The sequence below is a fragment of the Cervus canadensis genome, chromosome 19 (assembly GCF_019320065.1).
Source record: "Cervus canadensis isolate Bull #8, Minnesota chromosome 19, ASM1932006v1, whole genome shotgun sequence".
NCBI lineage: Eukaryota > Metazoa > Chordata > Mammalia > Artiodactyla > Cervidae > Cervus > Cervus canadensis.
In genome coordinates, this window is record NC_057404.1 from 6,648,483 (window position 1) to 6,666,029 (window position 17,547).

Here is a 17,547-nt window from a genome sequence, read left to right on the forward strand (position 1 = left end):
AAAAATAAAAAAAAAGAAAGAAACTGACTCATGGCTTTACAGCTAGAGAGTGGCAGTGTTGGCTCAAGAGCCCACTTCTCTGATCACGATCCCACCTCTTCAGAAAAAAGCTATAGTACAAATAATAATAATTTTAAAAAATAGTGGCATTAGTGGCAACTAACACAGCGTGCCAAGCCCTGTTCTAACCTTTTTGTATGTATTAACTCATTTAACCGCCCCCCCAAAAAAAAGAAAAAAAAAAAAAAGATTTTAACTATTCCTTCGCTAAAGCAGCCCGATGAGAAGCAGCACTTTTTTTTCCCTCCCCTCAGCTGAATGACACCGCAACCCGAAATCACAACTCCGTTTCAGGTTCCTGGTGGTGCCGGCTTCCTCTTCTCGTTTGTGTAGTCACAGAACTCGATTCCTGTTGGCCGATTCCGCGCCTACAAACAGGCTTAGCGCTCTATTGAAATGCGGGAGGCTCCTTAACTCCTGCGTAAACAGGTAATGCGAAGGGGTGGGGCACAGATTGCGGATTTCTGGAGGATGGGGCTGCGCGGGGGGCTGGAACCGACTCCCCAGGGGACCGGGCCGAGGTTAAGGAAGGGCTTGGCTGCTGTTTTCAGATGCCGTGTTCTTCTGTCCCCTTTCTAGAAACCAGCTGTAACTTTAGGTCAGAGCGTATTAAAATGAGCCACTTCTGAACCAGCAGCGCCCAGGCCCCAGGCCCTGCGGTGAAGGCCCCGGCAAAGGTCAGGGCTTGGTCCGCGTGACGCTCCTTCCCGTGCCCGTCCGAGCTGCTCGGCCCCAGGTAAGGACACTCTCGGGAGGCGCCCCCTTCCTCCAGGCCCGCCGCCGAGCTCGCTGGGATCCTACCTGGTTACCCGACTTCTTACTGGGGGAGGCGGGGGAGCACGCGGGGGGGGTGCCGACCGGCTCGTGATTCAACTGCGGGTTCCTTATTCCTCAAACGTGGTTCTGCTCGGTTTCCCTCGGCCGCCCCGAGCCGGGGGCCAGACGTCTGATTTCGGGCAGATGTCTTCAGGTGGAGCAGGTGCCACTGCTGGGGCTGTGTCTTGGCCGTCTAAAATGGATGTGACTTTTCGAGCGGGGAGCGACGAGCCTGCGTGGTGAAGTCCCCGCGTCTCTTCCCCCGTCGAGGCAGATCTGTTTTGTTTCCCCCCCCCCCCCCCCAACCTTCAGCAGAGGTATCTGCGCTCCTAAAACAACAGGAATGTTGCGCTGGCCTTCAGCCAGCGGAGGCTCAGCGAGCAGGATAAAATTTCAGAGCAGATTTACGGGAAGTTGCCGGTGTTGGGAGTAAAAATCTGGTTTGGTGAGTTTAAGGGAAGGGAGTCGACGGGAGACAACCTTGCTACTGTGAGGCGGACGGCCTCGGGTGGGGGAGGGCCGGAGCGGGAGGAGGGAACCGGGAAGAGCCGGAGCCGCGGCTCGAGCGCTCCCCGCGCGCAGCGCCGGACGCACGCAGGGCTCCGGGGCCGCCGCTCTCCGCCGGGTGCGGGGCCGGCGCCGCTCGGCCGAGGGGACCCGCCGCGCTTTCGAGTGCTCGCTCCCGCCAGGAATTTAGCCCCGAGAGAACCGCCTTCTGGTTATCGCGCCGGCTTCTCACTTTGGAATGCGCAGTTTGGGACAGTGAGAAGTTGGGGCTCGGGGACTTGTCCTCGGAGAGAGTTTCTCTCCTGCGGGTTGCCAAGGTTAAGAGATTCTGACCAACTGGAATTCCCAGAGCCTGGGAGAGAAGCCTGAAACGGTCTGTGGCTTTAAGCGGCGCGGTAGGGAGTCGCTGGACACTCCTTATTTTGGTTTTACATTAAAAAGAGGGAGGCCGAGGAGATGTTGTAGGTTACTTCCTAGCTGTGTCAGTCGCCACCGCGCTCTGAATGGTGTTAATTTCAGAAGTGGGCGACTGCAGATACATCACAAAGGTAAGGTCGTTTTTGGCGATCTTTCCAACTACTGTCCCTTAATCTTACCTGTGGGTCCAGATTTTGAAATTTTGTTTTCCTCTCTCTTTAGACCTTATCTTCCCTTACTCTACCTTCCCCCTTCTGACTCTCGCATATTTAATGGGAAAGAAATGGTTTACAATAAGATTTTTAAAACGTCAGCTTCTGGAAAAGCAGAAAATTATATACAGTCAGCCCCATCGTTTCCTCTGGTGATGAAACCTTTTCCATGCAATAAACACCCCCCCCCCCCGCCCTTGAAACAGTAGGATTGGGCTCTTGAAAGCGTATGGTTGGGCTGTCCAGAGGCACAGGTGAGTTTTTAGACTCAGATTATTAAAGTGAGATTGAGAAAACTTTATGACAGGCATCTTAGAGTAGTGAGTGGTAAGGAGGGAAGGGTTACTGGGGGTATGTGTGTTGGGGGAGGATATGAGGGGAATATCTTGGAGTCATTTACCTCCCAAGGTAACACTGAGCACAGGCTTAGTTGTTGAAAGTTAAAAAATTCAATCTGCATAAAAGTCTAGGGTTGATGAACTATGACAGCTGACAAATCCACCACTGGATATGTAAGAAATCAGATAAAATAAATGAAGTGGAATTTTTCAAATAGTGATTCATTTTTTATTAAGGTAAAATTTCATCTACTCTTGGGTACTGTCCCAAAGCATTTGGGGATGTGTCTTCTTTCTTGAGGCGTATCTAAGATCGTGTCCTCAAGGTGCTTTACTCATAGGCCGGGCTGATTTGTGCCGTACTGATCTGTGCTGTTACTGACGTAGCATATTCTAATGGCTCACCCAGTGTTCTTTAGTATGAATCTAGATTAGAAATGTGTTCTTTAAAACTTGTAATGCTAGAGTCACAAGAATTTTTTAGGGCAGAGAAAAGCATAAATGTGAAGAGGTTGCCACAGATTTAAGCACAGTTGCAATTTAGACCAAGTGCATTTGAGAGTTGTAGGTGCCGATTCTAAAAGGTAAAAGATTTTCAACAGTGTAAAACACAATCTCTAGACAAAGCCAAGTACCCAGTCAAGGCGATGAGATAGCATTTTGCAGGATTTTGTATTGCTGTTCGGCATGGCTCAGATGGTAGAATCTGTCTGCAATGCAGGAGACCCAGGTTCAATTCCTGGGTCAGAAAGATCCCCTAGAGAAGAGAATGGCTACCCACTCCAATATTCTTGCCTGGAGAATTCAATGGTCAGAGGAGCCTGGTGGACTATTAAACAATAATCCTTGTTAGATTGATGATCTGAAATCTTGGAGGGAAACAAAACTAACCCAGTCCAAAATGAAAACAGGAGGAAGGAAAGAAAGGAATTTGGGTTTTCATATCCTTTCTTGTCTACCTTACCCTTCACCTTGTTCTGATAAACCGTTTGGCCTCTTTGACTTAATTACTGCACAGAGGGAGAATGAGAAATCTGCCCAGTGTTATTTTTTCAATATTTGTTAAAGGAAGAAATAAACTGACAAAAACCAAGCTCCTAGTCTGACTCTCACGCTTCTTTACCTGACAAGGCTACACTTAAATTCATCTGCTCAAGTCTTTTGTGAACAGATGCCAAAAATGAATCAAGTTTTGAAGATTCTTTATCTTTTTCTTGGTTTTTGAGTTTTCAGAAACTTGTTAGATTGAAAATTTGGCATCATCACTTTACTCCAATCTCTGTAGTTTTAATTGTCAGCATATTTTTGATTCCTACCTATGCTGCTGTAGACTAAATTTTGCCCAAAAGGGCTGGTGACACTGACGATGAAATCAAGATAGAAAGCAAGGAAACTATGTGCTTTAGGACATGTGTCCTCATGCTTGCTCTGACTGGTGTTTAGGATGACTCTCATTTTTTCTCCCCCCCTCACATGATAAGAGCATTCAGATTAGACTGTTCTGTGATTTACTAGTAACAAGAACCTGTTCTCAGTAATTTAAACAAAGATTAGAAGATTGAAGCCGATAAAATAATTTTCTTACAAAATGAACTTGCTTTCCAAATTCTACTCTAGATTTGACGATTAAAATCTATCACGTCCCAAATGATTGAGCTTTGACTGCTAGAGGGAAGTATTTGCCTATTTCAGATAGGTTTCCACCTCTACATTTCAAGTCCCTTCTGGTTTTTCAGCACTGGATACAGGAGTGCAAGTGGGGGGAGGGAGATCTCCTCAAAGTTGGCCTGAGGTTCAAGTGAAACTCTGATTTGGTTTTCCCAGAGGATGCATAATCCTAGAAAAAAACTTACTCTGAAGAGGGCTTAAGTGTGGGATTCATACGACTTAGCTAAAGGATAGATTTTGTAAGAACCTAGGGTTTGTGTGCCAAACGTTTATAAAGTTACATTGAATATATAAATGCAGTTTAAAAAAATGTTTGTTAGAATGATTCCAAGTTAAAGGTTATATTGGAACGTTTCAGCTCTTGGCCCGATTAAAAGATGTGTTTTTCCTCTTGGGAGCAGTCTCTGTGCCTTATGATGATGTTGATTTTCTGATTTAATATTGTGAGACGTGTGTGTTAGTCCAAACAACCACCTGCTCAGGGTCATTGCTTCAAAGAACAACCAGAAAAGGATTGTCAATAATGGCAATGCAGGGATGACTTGGGTTATGAGATGGAAGACTTTTAGAAACTCCCGAGAAGAATAGCATGGCGATGATAATATGCGATTGTTCAACTGCCACCTCAAGTTGTTAGAAACCTCTCATGCTGGGATTTAGGGGGAAATGGCACCTTGCCACTTGTTGTGTGTGGTCCTGAATCATCTTGTCAGTAAAAGATTCCTGAAATGGTCTGAGCTTGCGTTCTGATGGTTTCTGCCTCTTGATAGTTGCATCTCCTTCTGCTCTGTCAGCATCTGTATGGGGAGAGGACTCAGAGGGAAAGGATATCTTTCCCTTTAAGTCATTGTACCCCCCTCTTTCCAGAACCTCTCTTTTTTGCCCTGAGAAGTGGGTGAGGAAGGGATTTTCCAGCAGAAGTAGAAGGGTACAGAGTGTCTGGAGGAATAAATGGCCAAGAAACAAGTGAGCTCCAAGCCCCTAAAATAATGTGGGATTTAATGCCTTCCAACTGTTGCAGGTGAATTGGCAACTGGAGGAATCTGAGGCTCACCCCCACTTTTGTAATTCAAATGCCCCTAGTGCACTGCAATAGATGGCTCATTTGAATGCTTTCAAGATGTTGTCTCTAGGTACAGCCCAAAGTAAACTGATTGCAGAAGGGACAGGCCCTTCAACCACACTGCACTCTGGCTTTCATCTACTTTCTGCAGTGGTTTAAAGGATACCTGAAAAGAAAAAACAAAAACCCACAGCTTAGTTTATGTAACTGAGGTGTATAACACGAGCATTCTTTTTCACTGTGAATCTGGAGATGTTGTCATCTTAGGCAGTTAGTTTATGCAGAAGTGATTTGTGGGAGTGTTTAGATATAAACAGTTTATACATCTGTAAAATACAAAACAACAAAACTGAGACTACAGTAGAAATGCTTGACTGTAGTTTATAGTTTCTCTTTTTGGTAAACCCTACCAGGTTTTAAAGAATGGGATCATTTTAGAAATCAAAAGAACAATCTCTACCTTTCTGAAGGCCGCTTAAGAGAGATGACACCAGAAGACAAAGTGCTGGTGTAACCCTGAAAACGCTTTGTGATTTTGAGGCAACATCAGCCCTTTGGTCTCAGCGGACTCTCGGCAGTGCAAAATGTATGTTTATATGTTACAGCCATTTACATTAGTCCAGAAAACAGTCACTGGCCTCAAATCATGATATTTGTCTTTGGGAATATTGTATGTTTGTAGCTCTTGAGAACATAACGTCCCAGTGCCAAGACCATAGTTGGTGGTTGATGTTGATGAAAGGGGATTTGCTGACAGTGTTTGCTTCCTGATTGTGCTTTGCTTTGGCTAATAGTCAATTTTGGTCATATTCCTTGAATTTCCATATACTGGGGGAAAAACCAGCCGGTTTGTAGAAGCAATGGGTAATCCACATGTGGATGAGCAAGGGTTAATTATACATACCAATGGGCAATGGGTGGATGTACAATGAATGTGGGGCATTGTGTAGCTGAAACAGAAACAAGACACCTCTGCCTGACCAAGGAAATGCCAGCCTATACAAATTATAATAAAAAGTATTTACCTTTCAGAGCACTGAGTCTTCACTCAATCATTTTTGTAAAGCATTACATATCATACCAAAAGAAAACAAAAGAAGTACTTAATAAAGTGAGGAAGATTTTTTTCAGGTGTTAATTTTCTTAGATCAGTTTGATTGCCATTCTGAAAATGTGTATTTGGGCCTTTTGAGGTCAGGTAAAATATTCATGTGTCCAAAACTGGGGTTCCATGTCCATGATGATGATAGCACTGTGCCTTTTGAAAAGACGGCTTAAATAATATTTCTCTTTGTTTGCTGTCATTTATTTTCAAAAATAATAACATGGTTCTCGGTACACCAAGCCCTTGCCAAGATTAGGCCCATCTTCTTAGTAGCTGTCTCAAGACAAAGTTGCCATTGTGTAACTACAACTGGGAGAATTTGGTGACAGGGAAAGCTCAGTGGGGCACCGCAGCTTATTAACAGAAAATTCAATGGCCTGATGGGTTTTTTGTTGTTATTGTTGTTGTTTTTATTCTTCCAGCTAATAATCATGATATATTTCTATGTGCAGATGATCTTACTCTTTTCCCAGGGAAGAATGCAGTGGTTGAGAATTTACCTTGGAATTTAGTTAGATTATAAAAGGCAAAGCTGCAGCGTGATGATGCAGAGGAGGTCCCAGCTCCGTGGGCTTGTTCTTTCTCAGGGTATGTGTTCAGTCTCTGAGTCGTGTCTGACTCTTTGCGACCCTATGGACCGTGGCCTGCCAGGATCCTTTGTCCATGGGATTCTCCAGGCAAGAATACTGGAGTGGGTCGCCATGCCCTCCTCCAGGGGAGCTTCCCAACCCAGGGATCCAACTCAGGTCTCCCTCATTGCAGGCAGATTCTTTACCATCTGAACCAAATTTGGTCACATGTGGAGAAAAAGAAGGAGTGGTTAGCCCACATGAAAATGACAGTCTGTGGGGAAAGGATGACCATTCACATTAAATTCAAACTCCGAATTAAAAAAAAAAAAAATAAATGCATAGGAATGATTAGAATAAAAAAAAAAAAAATTCAAACTCCGTGGAGAAGTGGCTAAGAATACAGTCTACCTTGGTTCAAATCCTAGCTTGGCCACTTACCGACTACCTGATCTCTCCATGACTCAGTTTCCTCAGCTGTAAAATGCCTATCTCACAGAGTTTACGAGGATTAAATAAATCAATGTATTGTATAAAGTGGGCTCAGAACAGTACCTGGCATGCAGTCAGTCTGATGTGCTGCATTGCTCACTTATTATATATCATTTTAGGATGCCTTCCTGTGTTTGAATTCTTCTCATCTCACTACCCTACTCCTTTTGTGACTTATTCTGGTGATGGTAATCTAGGATTCTCTTCTTAAGATCACTCCTTTTGATCAAATGCCATTGCCATTATAGGCAGGCACTATTTTTTTGCAAGTTTTTTTTTGGTCTTTGTAACTTAGTTGTAGAAAGAAACTAACTGAATCATTAACATGCCTTTTTCTTTCCTCTCTATATATGATCATCAACTGTATGATGTTTTATTAGAAGCAAAAAGAATGATGCTATCATATCTGTTAAGTGAGAGACTGACAAATGTTCTGCTGAAAAAAGTATAGATCTGGAAATGGCTAATGCAAAGTAGAAATACTCTGTGTAAAAGACCTTAATACAGCAAACTTAAGTAGTTCCTATTATGACTTCTGCTGGTTAGTGTTAACTGGTCATATTCATAATCAGAGTATGAGGCTTTCTCAGAACTGCCAGTGTCTTATCTGTGAACTCCTCATGGCATTTTATATCATTTGATACTTTTTGTACATATACTGTTTTCCCCTGCCAAACAGACATTAAGTTCCTTGGAGGCAGGATTTGTGTGTAAATAATATTTGCATCCCTCAATGTCCCTAGTTTATAGTTAAGTGCTCAGTAAATAAGAATTTCTTTGCCCAAATTCATTACCATCCAAAATGACAGCTTTTTTTTTTTTTTTTCATTTCATGGGCATGTATTATGAATCATATTTATTTGGATGACCTCTATTTTTCCACAAGCATTTTAGCAAAAATTGTTGGATAGAGAAAATATCCAGAAAGCAACCAGAATGGAAGCTTTATCCACAGCCAAGCTTCTGAAAAGCTTATCTGGATGGGGAAGGGAGGGGCTGAATTGTTGCAGTGTTTAGGTGCCCATCACACCGGCAAACATTTAAATGTTTATACCTCTTTTTTTCTGCTCTTTAACAGCCTTTAGAAGGCCCAGACTTGTTACTAGGTAACAGTGAGAAGGGGGAAATGAAATGTATTTTCTCAAATTAGAGGGAATTTATTAGATAATTATCAGGGAAAAGTGCATTTTCTCAAAATTAGGGGGAGTGAACAGAGATCCACCGAGGAAGAACAATCTCAAGGGAGTGCACAGCTCTGAGCCCCAGCGGTTGGTGTTTCTGGTGGCTGTTGGTGTATTCTCAGCTAAGAGGAAGGAGGGCAAGTGGTGAAGACTTGTGTTCAGAGAATTGCCTCCAGTGAAATCCTATTTGCAGGGCAAAGGGAATCCAATAACAAGCTAGCTAGTGCAAACAATAGTTTGTCCCAGGTACCTCCTTTGCTTTTTGCCCTAGATTGTGGGTTCCATGATCCACCTCAGGTTACTTGTAGATTTGCCAGTGAATAAGCAGAAACTACTACTTACTACTAAGGAGCCCTGGAATTTGTGCCTTCTATCTGCAGTGGCTCCGTATTCACAGTCACTCCCAGTGGCTGAGACCAACCCTGGGAAGGCAGGAATCTTCGAATATTCGCTCAGTACCCTTCCCAGAGTGGGACCTAGGAGTCACTCCCCCAAGTGGGAAGTGTATGAGCCACACAGACCCTGAATCAAAGGGTGACACCCGTGTTCTCATACATCCTACTAAGGTGTGAAGGGTCTTGTCCTTTCCCCATCGGCTAAAGTTAATCAATGAAATTGTCAGTGGAGCGGCAGAATCTGCTTTTCTCTTCTCCCTGCTTCCACCTTTGCCCTGATCCCACACGCTGGGTATTTGACACAGTATCCAGAGTGACTCACAGAGCAGTCAGATCATGTTATTTCCCTGCTGAAAACTTTCCAGAGTGTCTCCATCTCCCTCAAAAGCCAACAAGGCACTATATTTCTAGTCCCATTACCTCTTTTTCTTTTGGCCACACCGCAGAGCTTGTGGGATCTTCTTTCCTTGACCAGGGACTGAACCCGTGCCCCTTGCATTGGAAGCATGGAGTCTTAACCAGTGGAATGCCAGGAAAAGTCCGCATTACCTCTTCAATCTCATCTCCTATCAGCCACCCCATCATCGCTTTGCTTTAGCCACAGCTTCGTGCTTCCCTGGCCTTTGCACTCACTACTCTCTCTCCCGGAACTGTCTTCCCCAAATATATCCAAGCTCCACTTTTCCACCTCCTCCAAGTCTTTATTCTTCCTACCTTTGAGTGAGACAGCAATTCCTCCTTCCTGTTGGCACTCTCTCTCCCTACCCTGCTCTATTTTTAATACTGTACTTTTTAGAGTATTTTATGATTGTGTGGCTTATTGTCTGTCTGTTCCCTACTAGAACATCTGTGTCATTTATTGATGTTTGTCAAGCGTCTTAGAGCAGAGTCTGCCACAGACTGCGTGCGTGCTCCGTTGCACCCGACTCTCTGCAACCCCATGGCCAGTAGTCCGTCAGGTTCCTCTGGCCATGGGAGTATCCAGGCTGGAATTCTAGAGTGGGTTGCCATTTCCTCCTCCAGGAGATCTTCCTGACCCAGGGATTGAACCCTTGTCTCCTGCATCGGCAGGTGGATTCTTTGCCACTGAGCCAGCTGGGAAGCTCCTGCCGCAGAGTAGGTAATCCATAAATATTTGTCAAATAAGTGAATAAAGCACAGACCCTTACACCGCACAAGTACAACGGAAAGTGTAGTACTTGTGTGTTCTACTCAAAATATAACTGCAAGCGCGTCCTTCTGAATAAGCATGATTTTCCCCCAGACCTCTCCTATTAAGCTACCAGATTTTCTCTGGTTTCATTAATTTCTGTGCCACCACGAGCCCTTGATGGAGGCCAGTGACTAAGTAACAAGCAAGGCAGAGCTAAGTGTGGGAATGGCGCAATCATTTCAGCACTTCTGTTTCCAAATCAAAGCCTAGTCTTTGGCAATCTTTTTGTGATGTCCATCTAAATCATACAGCTCTGTTTTGAACCAGTCTTGTGAATTGCGTGCCCTACAGATAATTACACTGAACTAACTCATGTTACTGTGTTGCTTATCACTTTTTCTATTGTCATTTAATTATAATTAATGATTGCCCTGAAAGTAACTGTCAAGACAACTTGCACTTTTTTTTTTTTTAACTGTCTCTTCAGACCTTTGCGATTTTGCCAAATGTAAGCTGTTCCTGCAGGATTCCATCTCAATTCTTTTCTCGATCGCAGAGCTCAGTTAAGTCTTTCCCCTTGACCTGGCATGAAAAGAGTGCCAGTGTCATTGTCTGAGTTGTTAATATCTCTCCAGAACCTTTTACAAAACTCGGGTCTTGCATTTACGGGGTGGCACAACCCTCTGGTCTGTCGTACTGGCTTGCTAGTCCCTGCCGTATTCCCTCCCTCCGCACGGTTTTCCTTGGTTTAATAAAACTGCATTTCTTGGTGCTTGGAGGTGCAGCTTGCTTCTGTGTCCTCCTGTTAGTTTTAGATCTATAACTCTGTAAAGGTCTTCCCCAATGGCTGGTGGGATCCTGTGGCTACTGGGTTTGGGGACCCTAGGAGGGTTTTTGTTATTGTGCCACGGGGCATGTGGGAGCTTAGTTTCTTGATCAGGGATTGAACCCGTGTCCCCTGAATTGGAAGCTCAGAGTCTTATCTGCTGGATCACCAGGTTCAGTCCCTAGAAGTGGTCTTAAAGGTGAGTGTACTCTCCAGGAAGTTTCTTTGCAGTTAAAAAACAGGAATTCCTTGGTGGTCTAGTGGTTAGGGGCCTGGTGCTTCCACTGCAGGGGGCCTGGGTTCCATCCCTAATCAGGGAACTAAGATCCCACAAGCTGCATGGCACAACCAAAAACAAACAAACAAAAAATAGTGTATAAATTCTGCTGAAGGTATGTGAAGATCGTGGATATAGTTATTTTTGACTGTTGTTGATCATGGCTTGTGGCTGATTTACAATTATTTGGATATTTTTCATTTCTGAGTTGATTTGGAAACTGTCATCATAATTGATAGTAAAATGGACAATTCAATAAATTTTTAAAAACCCTGAGTATACCTAATAATCAGCTAATATTTCTAGTACTTTCTGCAAATCATTGTATTACTTATCACATGTACCGAATGGGACATTAAGAATGAGTAGCATGTAAATGTTAAGTCAGATCTGTGTTTAAGAATATACTGGGCCTCCTGGTGGCTCAGCTGGTAAAGAATTCGCCTGCAATGCAGGAGACCAGGGTTTGATCCCTGGGTTGGGAAGATCCCCTGGAGAAGGGAGTGGCTACCCTCTCCAGTATTCTTGCCTGGAGAAATCCATGGACAGAGGAGCCTGGCGGGTTACAGTCCATGGGGTCACAAAGAGTTGGACACGACTGAGCAACTTTTTTTTTTAAAAAACAATATACTATGTAGGTGGAGCTAGTGGTAATTCTTTATGAATTAGAAAAATTTATCAAAATATAGGCCTAGTTAATAGGCATACTTGAAAAAAAAAAGATGAATATGGAATACTTGGCAGGCAGATTCTTTACCACTGAGCCATCAGGGAAGCTGAGTGTAGATTAAACGGGTTTAAAGCCGACTTTGAAAAGACCTATTTTCCTTATGTAGACACAGACTCAGCTGTTATTTATTGAGTAGCTGCTATGTGCCAGATGCCAGGTACTAGGTGTGCAGTGGAGAAGAAAAATTCCCTTTTCTCATGGGGCTTTCCTTAGGGGTGGAGATGGGATTCAGTACTCTGAAGGAACTGGGAGGGTCTGGCAATAGAAGATGGGACTCTTAGGCGGAGTGGCCTGAGCAGGCTCCCCCTGGGATGTGAGGTGGTGCTGCAGGTGTGGCATTTAGGCAGTCCCTAAGGCTGGAAGCAGCTGGGCATGCTGAAGGACTTAAAGGAGACCAGTGTTGCCCCAGTGCTGGGAGCAAGGAGCAGAGAGGTACAAGATAAGGTCGCGGGGGTAACTGAGTCGTAGAGCTTGCAGGCCCTTCAACCACAGAATAGTTTGTTACCCCCATTCCAATGGAAAGCCATGAAAAAAGGACTTACTGGTTGAATAATAACTCTTAGGTAAAGACTGAATTGGAGGGAGGATGCCGTGGCAGACAAATAAAGATTCCTTTCTGAAGGCGGCGGTGAGTGAAGAGGCGTGCTGGTCAGCCGGGTGCCATTTCTTCTCTGCGCTCTCCTGCCTGGGTTACAGACTCAGTTCAGCTGGGGTAGGGGTTTCGCCAGTGACTTGAAGAAATAGCCAGACTTAGTGATGGCCTGGATGGAGGGGTAAGGGAAAGAATGAGGATTCTAGCTAAAGTTACTGGGTTCGATGTGAGGGACTGAAGGAGAACGGGTTCAAGGGGGGCTGGGGAAACCAGGAGCTCAGTTTGGGGAATGTTTACTGAGATGCCTGTGAAACACCCCAAGGAGATGTTTCCCTTTTGTATCCAGCACTTCTAGCAAGAGTGAGAGGCATTTATTAGGCAACTATTTTGGATTTCATTATTTCTTTTTATCACTGTGTCCAGATTAGCAAATATAGATAAAGTGTGTAACCTTTACATCGCACATGGCTGAACAGTATTCTAACAATAAATGAGCCATCCACAGTGTATGAGACACGCAGTAATGTGGGCATGGCGTAGGGTGGGTTCATGCTGAAAATTTTTAAGTATAGCTTCAGCCATTAAGAATGGTCTAATTCAGATTAATCCTATACATATTTAATATTTCAGTATTATATGTTTGATATTTGCATTATATAGTTAGCACATTGATATGCTGCTGCCGCTGTTACTGCTAAGTCGCTTCAGTTGTGTCCGACTCTGTGCGACCCTACGGACAGCAGCCCACCAGGCTCCTTTGTCCACGGGACAGGAATTCTCTAGGCAAGAATACTGGAGTGGGTTGCCATTTCCTCCTCCAATTGATATGCTACTATATTATAAATGTGTATATGAAAAGAGAGAAAGAAAGTGAAGTCACTTAGTCGTGTCCGACTCTTTGCGACCTCATGGACTGTAGCCTACCAGGCTCCTCCATCCATGGGATTTTCCAGGCAAGAGTACTGGAGTGGGTTGCCATTTCCTTCCCCAGAAATATGTATATGCTAAAAATTAAATATTATATTTAATATATTTAGTGTAGAAGATATATTTAATATATATTGAATTTATATTAAATAGCTTATTTAATATTGAAAAGTTAGTGTAGATCATGCGTGAACAAAGACTCATTCCATATTATAAAAGATGAAAATACTACAACATGAAGTACAGTCGATTTCCTTGTGAGGTACAACCACTTTAGAGGCATGCAAATTCATGCTGTAAATATTGGCACATACAAATGGATTCATTTAGGACATGCAAATATATTTCTTGTCTCTTCCTTACCTAACTTGACAAAGGGTCTGTAACACTTCTGCCTAGTAAGTGAGTGGGAACTGGAAGCCAGCACGGACACACTTTAAGCTACATTGTGAAAGGCTGATTTGTATCTCTAGCAAATCCATTTTTTTTTTTATTAGTTGGAGGCTAATTACTTTACAATATTGCAGTGGTTTTTGCCATACATTGACATTAATCAGCCATGGATTTACATGTGTTCCTCATCCCGATCCCCCCTCCCCAAATCCATTTTTTGAGCTTCTGGAGCAAGCGCTTGGGAATCCGATGACAAGTAAGACATGAAGCTTTGGAGCTCGGAGGGCTGGAAGCTACATCTGTATCACCCCTGCAAGTACCCCTCCCCTACCAGTGGTTATTCTAAAAATAAGAAGATTGAGCTTGTATTTCCAAATTTGTAGCAATAAAACACTATATTGTCTGAAGCAATAGAAAACTCTAGTCCAAAAAACTAATGTTTCAGAAAGTCATAAACCATTACATTTGGGTGGAGGTAGGAGAGGAGGTTACAATGGATAATGTTTTGCAATCACGGCTACAGAAACTGTCAACGGCTGCAGCTTTTCATTCTGGTTTGTCAACACCAGTGATGCCCATGAGGTGTGATAAAATTTATTGTTGCTTAATTGTGCCAAATGGTGTGGTTTTTGGTTTTGCATAAGATGGGTCACTGCTCAAAAGGATATGTAGTATCTGAAGATTTCACATTTATTTCTATTTTATTTTTAATAAGGAAAATACTTTGATGGCAAATTATATATGTGTGTACCTACAGTCATCAATGATAGAAAAGGAGAGTCTTGTGCTTGAGTAATTGCTTAATAGCTATCTGTAACTAAATATTTGAAGTTGAAAGTTAAAAGCAGAAAATAATAATGGCTAACAATAAGAGCTGACATTAAGGAGTGCCTACTGTAATGCCAGGCTTGACTTTATTTAATCAGCAGAATCAACTGTAAGAATTAGGTCCTACTATTATCCTTGTCTGGGCTTCCCTGGTGGCTCAGATGGTAAAGAATCTACCTGCAGTGCGGGAGATCTGGGTTCAATCCCTGGGTTGGGAAGATTCCCAGGAGGAGGGTATTGCAACCCACTCCAATATTCTTGCCTTGAGGATCCCATGAACAGAGGAGCCTGTTAAGCTACAGTCCACGGGGTCACAAAGAGTTGGATGTGACTGCGTGAGTAAGCACACATACATTACCCTCACCTAGCAGATATGTAAATGAAGGACTAACAGATCAAGCAGTTTGCTCAAGGTAAATAGTGGTCAGGATGTAGATTCTCATGAGGCTTCCTGAAGAAGGTTGGGTTTGGGAAAAATCCCTGGACTAGGACCAGTCTTCTTACCAAGATCTGCCCTTGGTTTAACAGACTAGGGACTTTGGACATGGCATTTTATTTTATTGGCTTTCAACTTCCTTGCCTTTAAAATTGGATAGATGGGAGGGGAGATTTGGGGCTAGACATGTTTTCACAGTCCCAAATTTCTCTTAAGTCTTTTTACTTTCATGGTTCAAATCTATAAAAGGTTGCTATTCATAGGATTTCTAAAGAGAAGATCAAGATGGTGGGAGTAAATGAGGATGGGGAGTAGGGATGGTTTTAGAAGGGCAGTCACCCTGATGTTAAGTCACAGAAAGGAAACAGCTAGGTTATATGGCCTGTACAACAAATCTTACAAAGTTCTTACAGGCTTGATTCTCCATTTCTGAATCCATTTGAGGGAGTGATTATTACTGATATATTTCCCTGGCAGCTCAGCTGGTAAAGAATCCACCTGCAATGCAGGAGACTCTGGTTCAATTTCTGGGCCGAGAAGATCTTCTGGAGAAGGGATACTACTCCAGTATTCTTGGGCTTCTGGTGGCTCAGACGGTAAAGAATCCGCTTGTAATGCGGGAGACCTGCGTTCGATCCCTGGGTTGGGAAGATCCTCTGGAGGAGGGCATGGCAGCCCATTCCAGTATTCTTGCCTGGAGAATCCCCATGGGCAGAGGAGCCTGGCGGGCTGCAGTCCATGGGGTCACAAAGAGTCGGACACAACTGAGCGACGAAGTGTGCAAGGTGGTTCTAGACCAGTGGTTCTCCGCTGCAGGAGATTGTTGTCCAGGGGACATTTGGCAAATGTCTGGAGACATTATTGGTTGTCACAGTCTGGGAGGGGTGTAACGCTACTGGCGTCTCTGGAAGAGGCCAAGGATGCTTCTAAACATCCCGAAGTGCACAGGAGAGCCCCTTACAATGAAGAATTATCTGACCCAAAAGTCAGTAGTGCCAAGATTTGGAAACTCTGTTCTAGGTGAGTCTTTGCTCTCCACAACCACTACAGTCTGTACAACAAATAGTGTTCTTGCCTTTATTATTTTTTAAAAAAATTTTATTTGTTTATATTTATGGCTATGCTGGGTCTATGTTGCTGTGCAAGGGCTTTCTCCAGTTATGGCTGGTGAGGGCTACTCTGGTGCAGTGTGCTGGGTTGTCCATGCAGTGGCTTCTCTTGCTGCGGAACACGGCTCTAGGCGCCCAGGCTTCAGTAGCTGTGGCTCTCGGGCTCAATGGCATGGTGCTCTAGGTGTGGTGCGTGAGGCGCCTCGAGGCATGTGGGATTCTCTCAGACCAAATCAAACCTGTGTCCCCTGTATTGGCAGGCGGGTTTTTTTTACTGTTGAACCACCAGCGAAGTTCCTTCATGTATTTTGCTGACATTTTCCTCTGAAGAAACTTTTTGGTCAGTATGTGATTTCCTGTAGATTTAGGGGAAAAGGATAAATGCATTTAGGTTTACAGTTGTTCCTGGCCGAAGGAAGCTTAGTTTTTTAACTAGTTTCCATAAGAAATTAATTACAATCAAAGAACACCTTTTTCTGTTATGCTAGGTCAGGTCATTTAAGGTCCCAAAAGCTCTACAAATACCTTGTTAGATCAGGGCCTTTGTTCCTGCCTCTAGCAGAGTTCCTAAGATATATTTTGTATAGTGTAATTCGTGAATTTCTAGTTACACTCTTTGAATGTCAGATTCAAACCCTAGATACCATTGTCCAACACTCCACACATTATGGATTCATGATCAGTGAATTCTCTCAAATTCCAGGGACCTTATCTCCATTTCCCTCCTTTTACCCTTAAGATCAACTGGCTCAACCATTCCCTTCTCCAAGGGATCTTCCTGACCCAGGGATCAAACCTAGGTCTCCTGTATCGCAGGCAGATTCTTTACCATCTGAGCCACCAGGGAAGCCCCTACAATTTACGATGTCGTGTTAAAGAAGTGCTTACTTTTCTTCCCTCTAAAGCTAACTTTCAGGCTTCTCAAGGTAGTGGATTTACCTGCACATGGCTCTCTTGATCCTTCATGCTTTTGAAATGAGTCTTTTTCTTTTTCAGTCTTCCTCTTTCTGTTCTGAAGAGGCTTGTGTCCTATCAGTTCAGTTCAGTTCAGTCACTCAGTCGTTTCCAACTCTTTGCGACCCCATGGACTGCAGCACGCCAAGCCTCCTGGCCCATCACCAACTCCTGGAGTTTACTCAAACTCGTGTCCATTGAGTTGGTGAGTGCCATCCAACCATCTCATCCTCTGTCATCCTCTTCTCCTCCCACCTTCAATCTTTCCCAGCATCAGGGTCCTTTCAAATGAGTTCTTCGCATCAGGTAGCCAAAATATTGGAGTTTCAGCTTCAGCATCAGTCCTTCCAATGAATATTCAGGACTGATTTCCTTTAGGATGGACTGGTTGGATCTCCTTGCAGTCCAAGGGACTCTCAAGAGTCTTCTCCAACACCACAGTTCAAAAGCATCAATTCTTCGGTGCTCAGCTTTCTTTATAAAAAGTCCAACTCTCACA

General features: G+C 43.7%; 1 protein-coding gene across 7 annotated transcripts in view; it reads left to right on the top strand.

Moving 5' to 3' along the window:
* Window positions 1–352: 352 nt before the first annotated feature.
* The window catches only part of RBM47 (RNA binding motif protein 47), a 174,854-nt gene continuing 157,659 nt past the window's right edge, over window positions 353–17,547 (top strand). For 3 of the 7 annotated variants that reach the window (XM_043438772.1, XM_043438784.1, XM_043438782.1), the window contains exons 1-2: window positions 353–489; window positions 640–796. The gene's annotated coding sequence lies outside the window, so the exon portion shown is untranslated. The other 4 variants (XM_043438773.1, XM_043438775.1, XM_043438783.1 and 1 more) reach the window with 4 other exon arrangements.